Source organism: Delphinus delphis, chromosome 1 (genome assembly GCF_949987515.2).
Source record: "Delphinus delphis chromosome 1, mDelDel1.2, whole genome shotgun sequence".
NCBI lineage: Eukaryota > Metazoa > Chordata > Mammalia > Artiodactyla > Delphinidae > Delphinus > Delphinus delphis.
Genome location: NC_082683.1, coordinates 92585793 through 92605232, shown reverse-complemented (window position 1 = coordinate 92605232; position 19440 = coordinate 92585793).

Below are 19440 nucleotides of genomic sequence, written 5' to 3'. Positions count from 1 at the left end.
GAATTCTTCCCATGCTAAAAGTTACATAATGTCCCTCCTAGACACTATCAGAATTTATTTTTATATTTCCCTTTTGTCATTGTTTCCTTTCTACCATGATTTATATACTATTCTGTGCTTTCACAGACTCTCCCACTTGATCTGGACTCCACATACTTTTATAGCACAGGAACTCAATAAATGTTACAATTTGGTTGAACATGAGCTATCTGGACTCTGGTATGAAGTAAGGAATAAAATTCATCTTTTCATAATAGAAGTATTATATACAGTATGGCTCCTTAGGATGATTAATAGGTTAATCATTTTGATAGAAAACTCATTTGTAATACTGTGATATACAGACACATAAGCAGAGAAATATTCCATTCATTCATATATATTTTCATTCAATAAATATTCATAAAGAGACTACTATATATCCGCCACTTTTAGGTCCTGGGCTAAAGTGATACTAAGGATTGCATTGTGTCCTCTCACAACTTATATGTTGAAAACTTAACCCCCAACATGACTATATTTGGAGTAAGGAAATAATTAAGGTTAAATGGAATCATAAGGGTAGGACCCTAATCCAATAAGATTAACATCCTTATAAGAGGAGACACCAGAGACTCTGTCTCTTTACCTTGTGGGGACACAGGGAGAAGGCAGCTATCTGCAAGCCAGGAAGAGAGCTCTCACCAGGAACTGAATCAACTGGCACCCTGAGCTTGGATTTTCCAGCCTCCAGAACTTTGAGAAAATAAACTACTGTTGTTTAAGCCACACAGTCTCTGGTATTTTATTACAGCAGCCTGAGCAAACTAATACAAGTGGTAAGCAAAACAAAGTCCTATCCACATTCTAGTGGGAGAAACTAGTGTGAATGTTATTAAAATAAACTATGCATGAGTGCTAAATCCTCAACTTAAGTCCTTATTAAAAGCAAATAAAAGAGTGAGTCAACTGGAAGAAATATTAAAAGTTTATAGACTTCTTAGAACAGAAATATAAGTAAAAGTAGTTAACTACCTTCTACAAGGAAAGGGTAGAAAGAAGAGAAAAATATCAGAGCACTTCTTGAAAGAGGTATGAAAGAAAAGACAACTGTAATGATTGAAGAGGTCTAGGTACCATTGCCTGCTGTGAGAAAATGAAATTGGGAGACAGAACTAAATCAGTTTTTGGTTGAGTGTTAAGTCAGAGACAAACACAAAGGGACCCATAAGAGGCCTGTGATTAAGCCACATGAGTGGCCTGCCTTGCAGTCCTGAGCTCCCTAGGAAGAGCTTCCCCAAAGGGTAAAGGGAAGGAAGAAACCTGGGAAGTCTGCCCTAGGATCAATGTAATGGTCTAGGTAAGGCAATCAATCTGTTCAATCCCTGTTTATGGAAGAACAGTTGCTTTACTGCAAGGCAAGTTAAAGGTCTAAATTCTCATCATTTAAGAATAGTAGAAGAGATAGTAGAGAAACAGATTTTCAGACAGTAGCACATGTTGATAGGATTTTAGAAGATCTCTCAGAGACTAGCAGCAACTTTGTGCAGTCTGAAAAGCTAGGCCTACTATTATCCTGGACCCTCCTCCTATATTCAGGATGTGTTCAAAGAGAGGTTCATTTTATAATTATTTCAAAATAAAGAATTGTTAGAGACAATGTAGTAGATGCTGTTTGGATGTTCAGTGGAATGGAGAGTTCAGAGGGTAGGTGGTTAAACAAAGAACACATGAGAAATTTAACCTTAACTCTAGTAATTGCTAACCTAAGGATCCGTGCAAACATGCTGTTATCATAATAGCAGGAATAGCTAACATTTGTTGCATTTTTACTGTGTGTCAGATACTATGTTCTACATAAATGACCTCAACTAATTCATTCCTTTGGAGTTTTCATGTGACATTTGGCTTTTCAACCTTTGCTGAAAAATAACCTAGAATGTTTAATAAATAAATTGTGAATGACTCTATTTCAACCAGTAGGAAATTCACTCATGGCAAGACTCAGACTTTGTTATTGGCTCTCTATTCTTCAACAGGTCTACCATTTACTTAAATAAAAGCAAAATTAGCACAACCATCAGATTTTTAATTGGTATAGATCTTGGTGGAAGAGGTAACGCAGTAATCAAAGATTGGTCTCTAAGATGATCTACCTAGCTCATAACGATGAGTTTAAATCAATAGGTACAAAATCAAATACATTTTTATTATAATTTGTTTCATCATTCTTCTTACTTGGAGGGTAAATGCGTATTTCATGAATTTTATCACTTTCCACACACAAAAAGATGTTAATTTAGCAGTTTTAACTGAGGCACCAAGAGACCACAGGTATAATATTTATGAAACTCTAAACTGGAGTGTCAGACTAAGATTAATATTTTGAAGAAAAAAAATCTGGTTACATAATTCTTAATCCATTACCTAGATCCAGGCTCTTAAAGAATCATGTCATTGGTGATTAAGAGAGATTTGAAAGATATATTTTGGAGATAGCTATTGGTGAACTGTGAGTCAAGTAATTCCCAAGTGTAAAGGATAATGGATGCCTGAGCCTTATCTCAAGATTAGTGAGATCGGCTTCAACAGAATTGTGTGGAGAGCTTGATATGTGTTTCCTGAAGTTGGGGTGATAAAGTGGACACTTTGACTCCTGCAGTTAAAAGGGGAGACGTCGGATGGTTAGCTCTTCCAAATGTGGGAGCAAATAAGAGATAATTGAATTGGGATCAGCTTATATTTCCTGGTTTGGACAAAAGACATATTTCCCAGAAACCAGGTATAGGCCACATGAGTAAGAGAGGTGGTTTTAGGTTTTCTTGGATCATGGACTGGAAACCTCAACAAAGAGAAACCACGGATATCAGTAGATTCTTTGGGGCTGCTAAATAAGTAAGCAGCAAGACAGAGGAGAGTGCAAGATCTGCATCGAGGGAAAGAAATGTGACAGATGACCAGGGACTTGGTCTCTGAAAAGATCATATGTGATAAGTTGCTGCAATAATGGCTGACAATTTGTCACAAGTCCCTGTAACCACACCCTTGGGTTGTCCCTTCTCATGCCGACTCTGTGCTTGGTCACATGATTTTTTATTTTGCCAATAGAATAAAAGCAAAAATGGCGGAAATTTGAGAAGTGCTTGTGCATCAGGGATAGTCTTCCTTTTTCCTGTTCTTTGCACCTTGTCGTGTGAAGAGGGCATATTATCCTCTTTAAAGAGGCGACATTAAACACACCTAAGTCTGCTGTCCCAGGCAACAGTAAACCTACCTCCAAACATATAAGTAAGGCCTTCTGAAACCATCCAGTCCCAGTTTAGCCATGATTTGACATATGAGCCAACGCAAGCAAGAGAAGAAAGGCCTGGCCCAGTCAGCAGAAGTACACAGCTGACCCGTGGACTAATGAAAAATAATAAAGAGCTGTGTTTTAAGTCACCAAGTGTTGGGATAATTTGCTCACAGAAAAAGTTAACTGATATACCAAAAAAGTCCCCTCTGAAGTAAAGGAAGCTTTAAATATTAGCCAGGTCTAAAAAGCTTAGTGTTATATCTAATGGCAGTAGCAGTCAGGCAAGAATTTTGCTGTGCCTCCTTATCTCTCTTGACTCTCTTCACTTTCAATTGCAGAGAGGTCAGAAACACTAAAGGTGAACTGAGTGAGAGGTAGAGAGAGAAGGAGACATCCCCCTCCACCAACTGCAAGCCTGTCTGATGGAGGGGAAAAAATTTAGCTTTAAAAAAATCAAATGGTTAGAATTTTGAGTATTATATAAGAGTGAACAAAATAACCTGCTGCTATGTTTGGCAGCTCATAGTGATCATGGGCTGCTGCTGCTGCTGATACTAGGTATTATTTGAAAAGGTATGGAACGGCCTGAATTTTCATCCAGTAGCAAAAAAAAGAACTTCTTCAATACACTTCAAGGAATGTAATGTTGCTTTAAGATTCCTGACATCCTGACATCCTGATTATTTACACATCAATTAGAAATCCAGCAACTGCTTAGTAGTTTCATTACATATATGTCAATATGTAATAAAATATATATACATATGTATATACATATATAATATATATATACACACACACATATATATATAGTTGAGGTTTAGTTCTAAAACTCTAAATGCCAATATTAAGGATTCTTGGGAAATGAATGGGCTTTTAAAATTAATTAATTTATTTTTGGCTGCCTTGGGTCTTTGTTGCTGAGCACAGGTCTAGTTGTGGCGAGCTGGGGCTACTCTTCTTTGCGGGCTTCTCATTGTGGCGGCTTCTCTTGTTGAGGAGCATGGGCTCTAGGTGTGTGGGCTTCAGTAGTTGTGGCACGTGGGCTCAGTAGTTGTCACTCGTGGGCTCTAGAGCACAGGCTCAATAGTTGTGGCTCGTGAGCTCTACAGCACAGGCTCAGTAGTTGTGGGCAGGGGTTTAGTTGCTCCATGGTGTGTGGGATCTTCCTGGCCCAGGGCTCGAACCTGTGTCCCCTGCATTGGTAGGCGGATTCTTAACCACTGCGCCACCAGGGAAGTCCCGGAATGTATGGTTTTGAAGATAGTTTGAGCTATAGGTTCTTTAGTGTTCTGTTTTGAAATGTACCCTACCTGCCATGGAATCAGTGGATCTCAGGAAGCTTTCTTCCTTTGAAGATTCACTTTCATCTTTGTCTTATCTGACAACATTGACAAATCAACTATCCTTAATGGCACTATGCTTCATGGATTCTGGAAATAGATGAAATTTAGGAAAACTAATCCCTTTCCAAATTCACATGGTATAGTTATAAAATGGATGGAGTCTTACCATATTTTCTATGTGAAATTTAGACACAATTAGCAAAGTAAATAATAAGGTATTTCATATTTTATATGCTACACTATGAATTCTACATCAGGATATACTTCATTTTTGCCCTGCTATTCCCTACCAAAGGAAAAAAATGAGCACAAATTTTTTTTCACCTGTATTTGTTTATTAACAATTGAAAAAATAATAATCACAGAGCTGAGCTTCATTTCCTGTGTATGTAGCACACCTAGTATTCAGATTTAGGTGGAAGTTTTCTTTATTTGAAGGAACTACAAGGCTCATCTTTTCCCTACATTTTGCAACCTGTTGGAATTATCTGAAATCTAAAAATATGTAGCTCTCTAAAAAATAAAATCACTTTGTCTTCACCTGCGATGAGGTTAGATGTTGCCATTTTTACTGTTAAAAGCAAAACCATAAGTCAGATGTGCTTTGAATCAATTCTTGATCCACAATGGAAGTTGCTCACAGCTAAAATGAAATATATGCTGCATTCGCTACTGTTTGTTCTTTCACATTTCTAAATACAAAGACAAAAAGGACAGAAAACACTTTGTATTTGATATAACCTTGAGAATCAATCCTAACAGTTAAATGTCAAATTGTTGAGTCACTTGCTCTTATTATCTTCCAACTATTCCACATGCTTTTAATTAATTCAATGTTGTAAAGATAAATGCCTTGGGTTACATATAACACAGAACATAGCACAACATAATGCAATTTCATACATGATCCTCTGTAATTGCTTATCACACATGGCTGTGCATGAGAGATAGAAACAATAATGGAATAACTGAGAAATATTTAGGCCAAACCTTATTACTGAAATGATATTGTGAAAGATCCTGAGATACTTTTTGATCCACTTTGTCCAGATGTAAGCAATGAGAATGACTGAATTTCTCAGATCTTCCTGGTTTTACATTGGACATAGTAGGGAATAACTGACAAAGGGGATCACCTTCCCAATAGTTAAAATGAACGGTGGGAATTTTAAGAAGTCAAACAACTGATTCAAAGTTAAAGTTGGTATATAAGGAGTAAGAGATCATTAAAATGCCTGTAGACCTATCACTGTATGATAAAAGTAAAGTATCAAACTTGACCCTGCTATCAGTATAAGGCACAACAAAACCTTAGGCATGAAAAGGATGTCAATCCTTCTAAATGCAAACAAGTACACAGGTAGCTTAACATCATTTAGCTAGAACCCAATTTTAATGGAAAAGGGTGGTAAAAACATTCATTTAGGTTGAATGTGAAATTTTAAGTTATTTACTTATCAATTATAAATGTTCTCCAAAAACACAATTCCAGAAAAAGCGTGTAATGTTTTATTAATTTTTCACTATTATTGTTCTCATTGCATTATCAGCTTTCAAGGATTCTCTATTTTGCAGATATAATTTGAAACATTTTAGTAATAATCTAATTAACTCTTCTATATTGACAAATTATGAGAGTTTGGTCAGAGAAATTAAGAGACACACACAAAACTGATTCTATGATGAGTTCATAACAGTGTTACTACAGAACGAAGGACTTTGTCCTTATCCTAGGACTTTCAAATGTTTCCTAATGGTAAAAAGGTTGGAGGGCATGCATCCAAGGAGTATAGGGGTATGATTGGAATAATATTATCATTAATATGAACTGTCTTTTAAATTACTATTTATAATAATACAAATTTTTAGTTTTATATTGTAATCTGTACTGTGCTTTAACTAAAATTTGTATTATATATTCCCCTGAAAAACACACACACACACACAAAATTTCTTATCTGTTTCACTGATTAGGTGGGTGTTGCAAGCAAGCTATCAAGATAAGAACACTGCATTAAATTGACAAGAGTTGATATCGAATTTCTTTTTTATTTTTTCCAACTTTACTGAGATATGATTGATATGTAATATTGTATAAGTTTAAGGTGTACAATGTGATGATTTGATGCACATATATATTGTTAAGTGATTACCACAATATGTTAAATAACACATTTATCAATTCACATAGTTGCCTTCTTTCTGTGTGTGGTGAGAACACTTAAGATCTACTCTCTTAGTAACTTTCAAGTATAAAATGTAACACAGTTAACTACAGTCACCATGCAATACATTAAATCCCCAGAATTTATGTATCTTATAACTGAAAGTTTATATGCTTTGACCACCTTCTCTCATTTGTGCTTGGCAACCACAATTCTACACTATGATTCTATGAATTTGTTTTAGATTCCACATATGAGATCTTACACCATTTGTCATTCTTTGTCTGACTTACTTCACTTAGTATGATGCCTCAAGTTTCATCCATGTCATGAAAAATGGCAAGATTACTTTTTTTTTATGACTGAATAATACTTCATTGTGTGTGTATGTGTGTGTGTGTGTGTGTGTGTGTGTGTATTTCTTCAGCCATTCATTCAGCCATGAACAATTAGGTTGTTTCCATATTTTGGCTATTATAAATAATGCTGCAATACACATTGAAATGCAGGTATCTCTTTGATATCCTATTTTTATTTCTTATGGATGTATACCCAGAAGTGGGAATCCTGGGTTATATGGTAGTTCTATCTTTAATTTTTGAGGAACTTCCATTCTCTTATCCATAGTAGCTGTACCAATTTACATTCCCAACAACAGTGCACAAGGGTTCCTTTGGAAAAATGTCTGTTAAGGTCATTTATCCATTTTTAATTGTTTCTTTTTTTTTTTTTTGCTATTGAGTTATATAAGTTCCTTATACCATTTTTATGTGAGTTCCTTATACCATTTGTATATTAAACTCTTCTCAGATGTGTGGTTTGCAGATATCTTCTCCAATTACATAGATTGTCTTTTCATTTTGTTGAACATTCTTTTGCTGTGCAGAAACTTTTTGGTTTGATGCAATCCCATTTGTTTATTTTTGCTTTTGCTGCTTATGCTTTTGGTGCCATCTATAAAAAATAATTTCCATGACCAATATCAAGGAATTTACCCTCTACGTTTTCTTTTAGGAGTTTTATGGTTTCAGGTCTTACATTTAAGTCTTTAAACAATTTCAAGTTAATTTTCGTGAGTGGTATAGGATAGGGGTCCAATTTCATTCCCTTGCATGTGAATATCCAGTTGTCTCAACATGATATTTTGAAGAGACTGTCTTGTCTCTACTGAGTGTTCTTGGCTCCCATGTCAAATATATGTTGACTGTATATGCATGAGTTTACTGCTGCGATCTCAATTCTGTTCCATTAGTCTATGTGTCTTTTTAAATGCCAGTTACATAGTGTTTTGATTACAAAAGATTTGTAGTATAGTTTAAAATCAGGAAGTGTGATACACCAGCTCTGTTCTTTCTCAAGATTGCTTTGGCTCTTCAGAGTCTTTTGTGGTTCCATAAAAACTGTAGGATGCTTTTTCCATTTCTATATAAAATGCCACTGAAATTTTGATAGAGATTGCATTGAATCCATAGATGCTTTTGAGCAATATTGACATTTTAACAAGATTAATTCTTCTGATCAAGAACATTAGTGTTCCACTTATATGGGTCTTCAATTTCTTTCACCAATATTTTGCAGTTTTCAGGATATAGATCTTTCATCACCTCAAATCGCTTAAATTTATTCCTAAGTATTTTACTGTTTTGATACTATTTCAAATGAGATTTAAATGACATTGTTTCTTTATTTCTTTTTCTTACAGTTTGTTGTTAGCATATAGACACACAACTGATTTTTGTTGTGATTTTGTTGACTTTGCATCCTGAAACTTCATCGAATTTATTAGTTCTAGGAGTTTTTTTGGTATTCAGGGTTTTCTACATATAAGATCATGTTATTAGCAAACAGAGACAATTTTACTCCTTCTTTTCTAATCTGGATGACTTTTATTTCTTTTTCTTGCCTTATTGCTCTGGATAAGATTTCAGTACTATGTTGAATAGGATTGATGAGAGTGAGTACCCTTGTTTTGTTACTGATCTTAGAGGAAAAGCTTTCAGTCTTTCACTACAGAGTATGATGTTAGCCATGTGATGTTACACATCATTGATTGTGATGTTGAATTGTCACATATGACTTTATTATGCTGAGGTGTGTTCTTTCTATACCCAATTTGTTGAGAGCTTTCATCATGAGAGGATATTGAATTTTATCAAATTCTTTTCCTGGGGACTTTCCTGGCGGTCCAGAGGTTAAGACTTCATGCTTCCACTCCAGGGGGTGCGGGCTTGATCCCTGGTCAGGGAACTAAGATCCCACATGCTGCACTGTGTGGCAAAAAAAAAAAATTCTTTTTGTGCATTGAGATGATCATGTTTTGTATCTTTCATTCTATAATGGGATGTATCACATTTATTGATTTGTATATGTTAAAGCATGCTTGCATCCCAGAGATGAATCCCACTGGATCATAGTATATAATGTGCCCTTGAATTCCGTTTGCTAACATTTCACTAAGAATTTTGAATTCATCCATATTCATCAGGGATACTGGCCTTTAGTTTTCTTTTCTTGTCACGTCTTTTCCCTGCATACCGTAAGTTTTAGTATGCTGCATTTCTATTTTTATCTCAAGGTTTTTTTTTAATTTACCTTTGATTTCCTCTTTGTTCCAGTGGTTTTTAAAGAGCATGCTGCTTAATTTCCACTTTTTCTGTGTGTGAATTGCCCAGCTTTTCTTCTGTTATAGCTCTAGTTCCATATCATTGTGGTCAGAAAAGATACTTAATATCATTTCCATTCTATTGAATTTGTTGAAATTTATTTTGTGGCCTTACAAATGATCCTAGAAAATGTTCCATATGTGCTTAAGAAACATGTGTATTCTACTGCTGTTGGATGGAATGTCTTATATATGTCTATTAAGTTCATTTGGTCTATACTGTTGTTCAAATCTACTGACTCTTTAGTGATTTTCTGTCTGTATGAACTATCCATTGTTGAAAGTGGAGGCCTCAACTATTATTGTATTGTTATGTATGTCTCCTTTTAGTTCTATTATATTTGTTTTATATATTTAGGTGTTTTGATGTTGGGTTCATATTTACAATTGTTATATCTTCTTGATGAATTGACTCCTTTTATCATTACATAATAATATTCTCTGTCTCTTGTGACCATTTAAAAAAATCTATTTCTATAACATAAGTATAGTTTTCTCTGCTTACTTTTGGTTACCATTTGTTTGAAGTATCTTTTTCCATCCTTTTACTCTCAGCCTATATACATCCCTAAAGCTAAAGTGAGTCTCTTGTAGGCAGCATACCACTGAATCTTGATTTTTTAAAATCCGTTCAGGTTTTCAATGTTGTTTATTAGATAATTTAATCTCTACTTTTAAAGTAATAATGATAGACAAGGACTTACTATTGCCATTTTGCTCATTGTTTTCTATTTCAAATAATCTGCCTTTGAATTAATTTATTCTTCTGCTTGGCTGAGCCTATTGTTAAAGTTCTTTATTAAATTCTTCAATTTAGTCATTGTATTCTTCAGCTCTAGGAATTCTGTTTGGATTTTTGGATGAGTTCTACTTTTTTGTTGAACTTATTTGCTTCTTGTGTTATCTTCCCAATTTTGTTTAGTTGTCTCTATGTGTGTTCTTATAGTTCACTGAACTTTAAAAGTATTATTCTGAAATCTTTGTCAGACAGTTCATAAATGTCCATTTCTTTAGGGTCAGTTATTGGAGCGTTATTAGTTTCTTTGGTGGTTTCACGTTTACTTGATTTTTGGTGATCCTTGTATCCCTGTGTTGGTATCTGCACATTTAAGTAAGTAGTCTCTTCCTCCAGACTTTACAACCCTGAATTTCAAGTTTAGATTTAGAATAATCCATCTCCTCTTGTTCACATCATTTCTAAATTGAAACATAAATACACATAAAATATAGAGCAACAATTTTCCACTGCTTTATATATTATATCAGTATAACTGTTAAGTGAAAACGCCCTAATTGCTGCCACCACACATGTCACAGTTAAGTTATACAGTTTTGGAAATTCAGTAAATATATTTGATGACAAAATAAATGATTTGCATCCTATGGATGCTCAAAACGGTCACCAGTAAACTTGTCAATGCCTTTTACTGCTTCAGTGAAATATATGAAAACAGACTTTTAAAAAAGAGAATTGTGCTCTTTTCACCTTATTATAATTTAAACTGTGGATAAACTCAGTTTCAAAAAACTCACTGACCTGGCAACAGATTCTTTTTATTATTTATTTCCAAGGTATATTCTTTCATATCCAATACCACCACCTATTTTCAAAGCCTTATTTTTCTTGTGTCATTGACTCTTGCAATTGTCACTTTACCCATCTTTCACCACCACTGCCAACTCTCCTTATGTACTGTTATATGAATATTCTCAACATGTCATTCCTACATCTGCAAAGTGAAATCCAAACTCCTGAGTGACATTCAGAAGCTGCTCCAATGTAATTTGTTGTCCCAATCTTTCCTCATAGTATCCCTACCAATATATACTCTAATGCTCCAATCACCAACTTCCTGAAGAAAAAAATGAGTTTTCTGCCATTTTATGATCTCCTACAGCAATTCTCATTTCATTCACCCTCCAAACATTATAAAGATCTAGCTGTCTGCCATATCTCAACTGAATTCCCAACTTATTCAACAAAGCTTTCCCTAGTTATTCAGTGTATGCAATTCTTTCCCTCTGAAAAGCTCTTATATATTCAATGCCAGGCTCAGTCTTAGTCATTGTGGCCCCTTCTTTCATGGAAATTTTTGGCTGAGTGAGGGAAAAGGCACAAGGGAAGATATAATAAGAATATAATACAGTAGGCTACGGCAGCAGTCCAGGTTGGTGTGATAGTATAAACAGGGGCTATCGACCTAGTTATGTAAAAGAAAGGACATCCTGGAGACCTGTTCTGAGTCTTGAAAGACTGGGAGTTGGTGAAGTGAGGATAAGAAAGGTATTCAAGCTGAGGAAGCCTGTTTCCCAGTCTTGGAAACAGGTCCATGTACTATGTGTATTGTTTATTAGGCACTAAGTATATATACTTTTCATTCATTCAAGAAATAGTACATATAAATAGGAAACTTTTAGCTGCAAAGAACAAAAAATTTCTCTTGATGGATTTCAAGATTGTTTATATCAAATAAGATTTTTTAAAGTAATATAGCTTTAAAATGGACTAACTTGGTTAATTTAACAATGCTAACCAGTACCAGGATTCATTCCATCTTTCTGTCCTGCCATCTCTGCTTTACCCGCCTTATGAACTCAAGAAGGAAGCAGAAGAGGTACTGTTTCTTTTCATGTATCAAATTTTAAGAGCAAGAGTTTTCTTTTCCTTTAAGTCCTCAAATAGATTTTCAAGTCTCAGTGGGGAGAATGTGTCACATGTCAAACCCTAGCCAGTCACCTGAAAGGGGAGTTGGATCATAATGATTGACTTAGATCAACTAAGAATTATCCTAGGAGCTGAAGTGAGGAATGCAATTACTTCAGTAATGTGTGGGTGCAGTGCACACCTGAACCAAACTGGACTCTGCTAGTAAGGAAATGTGGGAAATGGATGCCACCTTTGGTATCTGCAACAACCACCTATTTGCCAGGCACTGTGCTAGATGCTAGGAAGGTAATGTTGAACAAAATACATTATTTCTGGCCTTAAGGGGCTTAGAAAATGTTGAGTAAAGTATTTTAAAAGCACACAAAGTAATGACAAACAACAATAAATTTTTTAAGAAAAATGTACAGGGAGATATGTGCCAAGTAAGGTTTCTATGAGAAAATGCAGTTACTATAATTTGAAGTCTAAGTCAGAGAAAGGAATTAAAAGGAAGACAATCTAAGGGAAAGTATTTTCCTGGCAAAGGAAACAGCATGTGCATAGGCTATGAGGCTAGTTTTAGTACAGCACCTTTGAGGAATGGAAAGAATTTCAGTGTGAATTCAAAAGATGTGATTGAAAGAGCTCATCAATAAGATTTCCTGCTTCTCTTCTAAAAGCCTTTCATTTGTGGTCTCACCCTGATTTTACCTGTGCTATATCCAAGCATCAAGGTAATAAGGAAATGGAAGTGTGAATTGAAACTCTGCTGACAGCATATCAGATTCTTAACCATAATAGTTATTATACCTTGTGCTATGTGTCAGCCTTTCACTGATAATTAATTACTCACCTATAGATGAGTCTTTGCAGTGATGCTTCTTGGAACATAAAATACCGTAACACATCTGTTATTCTCAAGAATGTAGAGTAGGGCTTCAAAGTCCAGAATTTAAATAAGTCACACCTCTCTAATTGTTGTTTGGTATTATCAAGCAGTAGGAGCATTTCCTGATTTGCTGGTGCCAATGTCATTGGGGGGAGGGGGTTGGACAGTAGGATTGTTGTTTTCCACTGTAGATGTTGACCAGATGTCAGCAAAAACAGGAGTATTACTGTGCTTTCAGTTAAAAATAAAGATAAAATGTTGTTAAAACTTAATGACAAAACATTTAGAACATATTACAAAGGTTACATTTTAAGAAAAAAATGTTTGCAAAGAGAAGAAAATGTCTAATTTTAAAAGAAGGTAAAACTGACTGTCTGTAAAAATAACACAAACAAAAACCATCTTACTTTTAAACTTAATGGGTCTGAGGTTGCACTGATATAGTCTGATCCCTGATCTTTAAATCTAATACTCCTGGCAGAAACAAATTGTGTAAAGATTATTTATAAAATAACAATTTTCTCAAATTATTTTGTCTTCTATTTGTTTAAATTTTCTCAGCTCATGCTGAGAAAGAATTTGAGTTCAAATGATGATACAAACTTTGTGCATCAGGGTACAAAATTTCAAGTAATTTAAAATTAAATGGAAAGAAAAGAATGAGATCCTACTTAGCATTGTTAGAGGCTTACAGTAAAAGACCCAACAAAGGAAGAAGAAAAGTAGAGAGATAAAGAAAGGATTAAACAAAAAAATCCACGGATGAAGCCACGTAGTGTCACGTTTACTTCTGAAACGAGAGCTGACACATCAATATCAGCTAGAAAAGGTGAAGGTAATTTCAGTGTCTGTAAATATACAGACGTATCCCTTGAACAAAACCAGGAGATCTATATCAATAGTGTAGTTGCAACACTTTGTATGCATTGTGAGAGTTTAAAAAAAGTAAGTTGGTTTAAACAAGGCCTGCCAGCTATTCACAGTCTCTGTTACATGAGTGTTTCTTTGAAGAATAAAAGAGGCACTTGGAAGTGCCAACATGCTTTTTATCCTCTGCTCTCAAAAACAACAGTAATGCATAGTAGCTGGCTGAAGGGAAAAAAGAATGAGGATGAAACTTTACTATCATTCAGAGGATACAGTCAAAATTTAGTGAGCTCTGCTGTCTAGCCTTAGATTTTTATCTCTAACTTTTCTTCTTTGTTTCATTAATAGTTTCTAAATAGATTATGAAAAACCAATTCTGATTTTGTTTTTCCTCTTATTATTTCATCAGCGGCAGCAACGCTTTTTAAGTTAGCTCTGTGGTTATCCTGATTACTTTCAGCTTTCAGCATGTTGAATGAGCACTTCACACAACTCAAATTCCTAAGGTGCAGGGCTACAAGATACACTGCATTTACACTAATATGTGTATCAGTCAGGGTACAAAGAAAAGCAAAATCAAGATGAGTAATATAGAGTAAGTGATTTATTACAAGGGTTAGAGTTTAAGCAACTATGGGACTTGGTGGATCAGTTTCTGTGGGTTAAGGTCTCTACATATAGTGTTGAACATGAGCCACTATAACTTAGCCAGAAAATAATAAAAAAGACAAGCTAGATATGGAAAAGAATAAGGGCAAAATGGAACCCAAAAGGATGAAATACAACTCACACCTGTCTTGCACTACCTCCAACTTTGATACACTGAGATCATCAGGCAAATGCAAATCAAAACTACAATGAGATATCACCTCACACTTGCCAGAATGATTATTATCAAAAAGACAACAAATAAGTGCTGGTGAAGATGTTGAGAAAAGGAAACCCTCATGTACTGTTGCTGGGAATGTAAATTGGTGCAGTCACTATGAAAAACAGTATGGATATTCTTTGAAAAATTGAAAGTAGAACTACCAGATGATCCAGCAATTCCACTCCTGGGTATTTATCCAAAGAGAACAAAAACACTAATTCAAAAGATATAGGCATCCATGTGTTCATTGCAGCATTATTTACAATAGCCAAGATATGGAAGCAACCTAAGTGTCCATCCACAGATGAATAGATAAAGAAAATGTGGTGTATATATATATAATGGAATATTACTTAGTCATTAAAAAGAATGATATTTTGCTACTTGCAAAAACATGGATGAACCTAGAGGGTATTATGCTAAGTGAAATAAGGCAGACAGAGAAAGACATATAATACATGATTTCACTTATATGTGGAATCTAAAAAACAAAACAAATGAACAAACAACAAAAACAGAAACAGTTATAAATACAGAGAACAAAAAGGTGGTTGCTAGAGGGGAGGAGGATTGGGACAGGAAAGAAAGAGGTGAAGGTGACTAAGAGGCACAAACTTTCAAAAGCAAAATAAATGAGTCACAGGTATGAAATGTACAGTGTGGTGAATATCAGTCAATAACTATGTACTATCTTTGTATGGTGACATACTGTAACTAGACTTATCACGGCAATCATCTTGAAATGTAAAGATATACCAAATCACTATGTTGTATAACAGGAACTAGCATAGTGTTGTAGGTCAATTATACTTCAAAAACAAACAAACATACAGAAGAAGAGACTAAACTTGTGGTTCCAAGAGGGAGAGGCGGAATTGGATGAAGGCAGTTAGAAGTTACAAACTTCCAGTTATAAGATAAATAAGTACTAAGGATATAATGTACAACATGATGAATATAATTACCACTGCTGTATGTTATATATGAAATCTGTTAAGAGAGTAAATCCTGAGAGTTCTCATCACAAAAATTTGTCATGCTGTGCACCTTAAACTTATACAGTACTGCATGTCAATTATATCTCAATAAAACTGGAAGGAAAATAAATAAATAAATGCTGCTCCCCTCCACCAGAAAGCTACATGTACTTGGCCTAGGACTCAAGAGAAGCTGAAAGAAGAGATTTGGCAGGAGCTGAAGGTCTAGGTGCTGCCTTACACCAACAAGATAAGCTATCGAATCAGTGTCAACGTGCCAGAGTTATTGTGGCACCCTACAAAGGCCTTCAGAGTGTAAAAGAACACAGCTGCTATTTCTCTTTGCTTTCCCCAAAGCATCTGAATGCTTCTTATGACAATGCGAACACAGCCACACAGTGAGGAAATCTGGGGAAATGCAGTACTAGCTTAGCTAAATCGATAAAAGCACTAAAGTCCACTTCCTGGCAAATATGCATCCTCAAACTTCTAAATAAAGAGAACAAACCATGATTTTGCCTAACATGCTGAAAGTACTCCTTGTGCAACAGAAAATATGCTAAGCACAGCCCCAAAAGAGGCAGTTTATTTCCAAAAGAAAGTTCTTCTAGATGAACGATACCCTTAGGTATCTTATAACTTAAACACTGAGATTATAAGATAAACTACTATTAATTCAGTTTATGTTAGATGGTAGGGGAATGACAGAGGGGGAGAAATAACTGATTCATTTATGCACAGATACAATATCACAATAAGGAAGAAATACTCATAATTATTGCAGTGCCTGATTCTGCGACTGGTCATGGCCAAAGTTCTTCCACAAGCCATTCCATAGTCCCTTGGCTAGTCATGGTTTCTTGCATGGTGGGTTGTCCAACACCTTCATTCCTGAAGAATTTGAGCCATTAGAAGTTCTGTAACATTAGATTATGGTAGTTTTCTATTTATTTTAATCAGAAAACATGGGAATTCTAAGAGGTATCCCAGGAGATTTCCTGAATTATAGACATGTCCTTTCTCACTCTTCCTGTATAGTAACAACTGAATACCCTTTGACAGTTAGGACAAATTACCCAGCCCTAACCTTTGCCTGATGATTCACTAACATTAAGACACAAAGCAGCTATTTAAAGTTTCAGCTCTAAGTTTAATGAAACTATTGGTTTATCCCCTGGTGGAACTATTTTCCCTTGGGTACTAGAACATCTAGACCAGCAGAGTTCAAAACTAGGTATGGGAAGCAAACAGTTTCACAGGAGGTAAGAGTAAGAAAGGACACTTATTTCCTGGACTTGTGAATCTTGGCTGTGGTTCAAAAATATCACCATAAATTTATCACTGATTTAAGCCATATGTTCTATCCTGGGCAACATAACCACAGTGTAGCATCATAACTTAGACTTCACTAGGCCAGTTCACTGTATGTCAGGAAAACTGTTTCAAGATGATGGGTAAAATGGTAGGAGAAGTAGGTTCCATGAACATGATCATATTACTGCCCTTCACTTGCTGTAAAATGCTATTTGATAATGAGTTAATAAGCATCCTGTAAGTCCATGGATTTTGGCAAAAGCATTACAGGCAAAGAAGGCAAATTCAGATCCTGAGTAAGTATTTGCTCCCATGAAAAAACAGTGTCACTCCTTCCAAGATAGAAGTAGTACAATGTAACCAATACCAATCTCCTTAAAGCCTTTGGATAACTTCCTCTACAACATACCCAAAAAGTTCTGGCATTTCAATTTTCTCTGGTGTAGGCCACATTTGGGTCCACATTATCAGTCAACATGAAACTGTCAGAGTCACTCCTTTCTACTTGAGCTAATTGGTTCAGTTGAGAATCTCACATCTATAAAATATTCAGCCTGACCAAACATTATATTCTTCCCAACTGAACCCAACACCCTTAGGACACATTTCCACATATTTTTCCCCATAAATTTTTTTTTGTCATAAATGTCTGTCATAAATTGGGAAAATAATGCAATTATATTGGTGTGGATTATAGTACCAATTTTTCATACTTTGTAATTAATTCTCTGGGACCAACTGGGACTTAAGTCTAGTTATATATCTAGAAGCTATGATCTTCCTGAGGAGGATCAACAATCCCTTAAAAACATACATTACAAGATCTTCAGGCAAAAGAAGACTAACTTCTGAGATAGAAGGAAGGGCTATTCTTACTATGAAATGAGGCTCTGTAGAATTTAAGAGATTAAGGTCCCCAGCTTCATGAAAATCTGCCTGTACATTCCCATTCCAATTTTCAGAAACTAAGTCCTTCCCAATCAACGCCCTACATCTAATATAAGGGATCGTATGAGCAGGATAATTCAATTTGCATTGCAAGCCAGCTATATGCAGGAATAGACTTTAGTTTAGTTTTCAGAAATCACAACCATACAGCTACAAGAAATAAGGGTTTCTTATGGGGCAGTCACAGAGGTTTTCTAATCCCTTGAACTTGAGTTGTGTATTTATAGCCCTAAACTCATGATTTTATTTCTACAAGTTCTCCACTGTATTTATAAGCAACCAACAAACTTACTGCTTATTTTCACTAAAATGTTTCATGGCAGCAACTACTTGTCATGCAGTCTTTCTCCTTTCTCTTTCTAGGTGCTTGAATACAAGGTAGATGTCTACAGGTGGTAATTCTAGGTAACCATGTCACCACTTCATGCCAAGACTACTAGAGCCTACCTTAAAAATGGAAACAATGGAAGATGGAAACTGAAGTAATTTGGAAAATCATGTTTTACTGTTTTTATTCCTACAGTTAAGTGGACAACAGAGGTAGGGACCCTTCTAAAGAGGAGAATAGAATTCCTTATTTGAGATTATTCATCCAGTGGAAAATTGATTTATTTTTCATAAAAATAGAACATTCAGATAGACTACTGATTAATTGAACTCGTTTCATCAGCTACAGAGATCAAACTCTCAGCACTTATTTTTATGCCAAAATAAAATTTTTTTCAAGCTAATTTTTGTGTCAGCCTAGTCTAAATACCTTAAGAAAAGTAGATCTTGCATCTTTACCAATTAAGAAATAAAGCTGCTATTTGGTCCCAGTTAAACCTAACCAGAAAGAGCCTGATTAGGAATGTTATAGGGCACCTGCTGTTAAGTAAAACTGTGGGTTCCTATTGCCTTGAGTCATACAGTCAGTAAACACTTGCTTTTTTTTCAAATATAGCATTTAGAGAGACCACAGATTTTAAAACTTGGGAATGGTCATAATTTAAAAGGAAAAGGAAAAAAAAAAACAGTAACAAGATTGACACCAGTCAGGAAAGTCTTCAAAACAGAATGATCTTTTGGCAGCATTGTCAGTTTTATTATTCTGAAATAAATGGGGGTCTACTGCTGAGATGGCAGAGAAATACTTCATTACCCCCCTGAGTCCTGGATGACTGACTTAGGTACGTGTGCATAAACTGATGGGTGGATTACACTGGATATTGCTCTGTTTACTGTTAAATTTCTAGCAGCATAGTGAAATGCCAGCTAGGCAATCTTTGATGCAGCCAGCAGAATAAGTGAGGATAGTTTGGGACACAGAGAAATTCTACTGCCTGTGGTTATTCTCCACTGGTTCAGAACAGAGGAAATCAGTTAGAAGTCACAGAGGGAAATTGAAGTACTAAATTTTATTTGGTTTCAAAGTTGGGAAAAAAATTAAAGTGTTAGTCACACTGAGAGGAAGAGCATATAGAATTCAGAGTGGTTACAC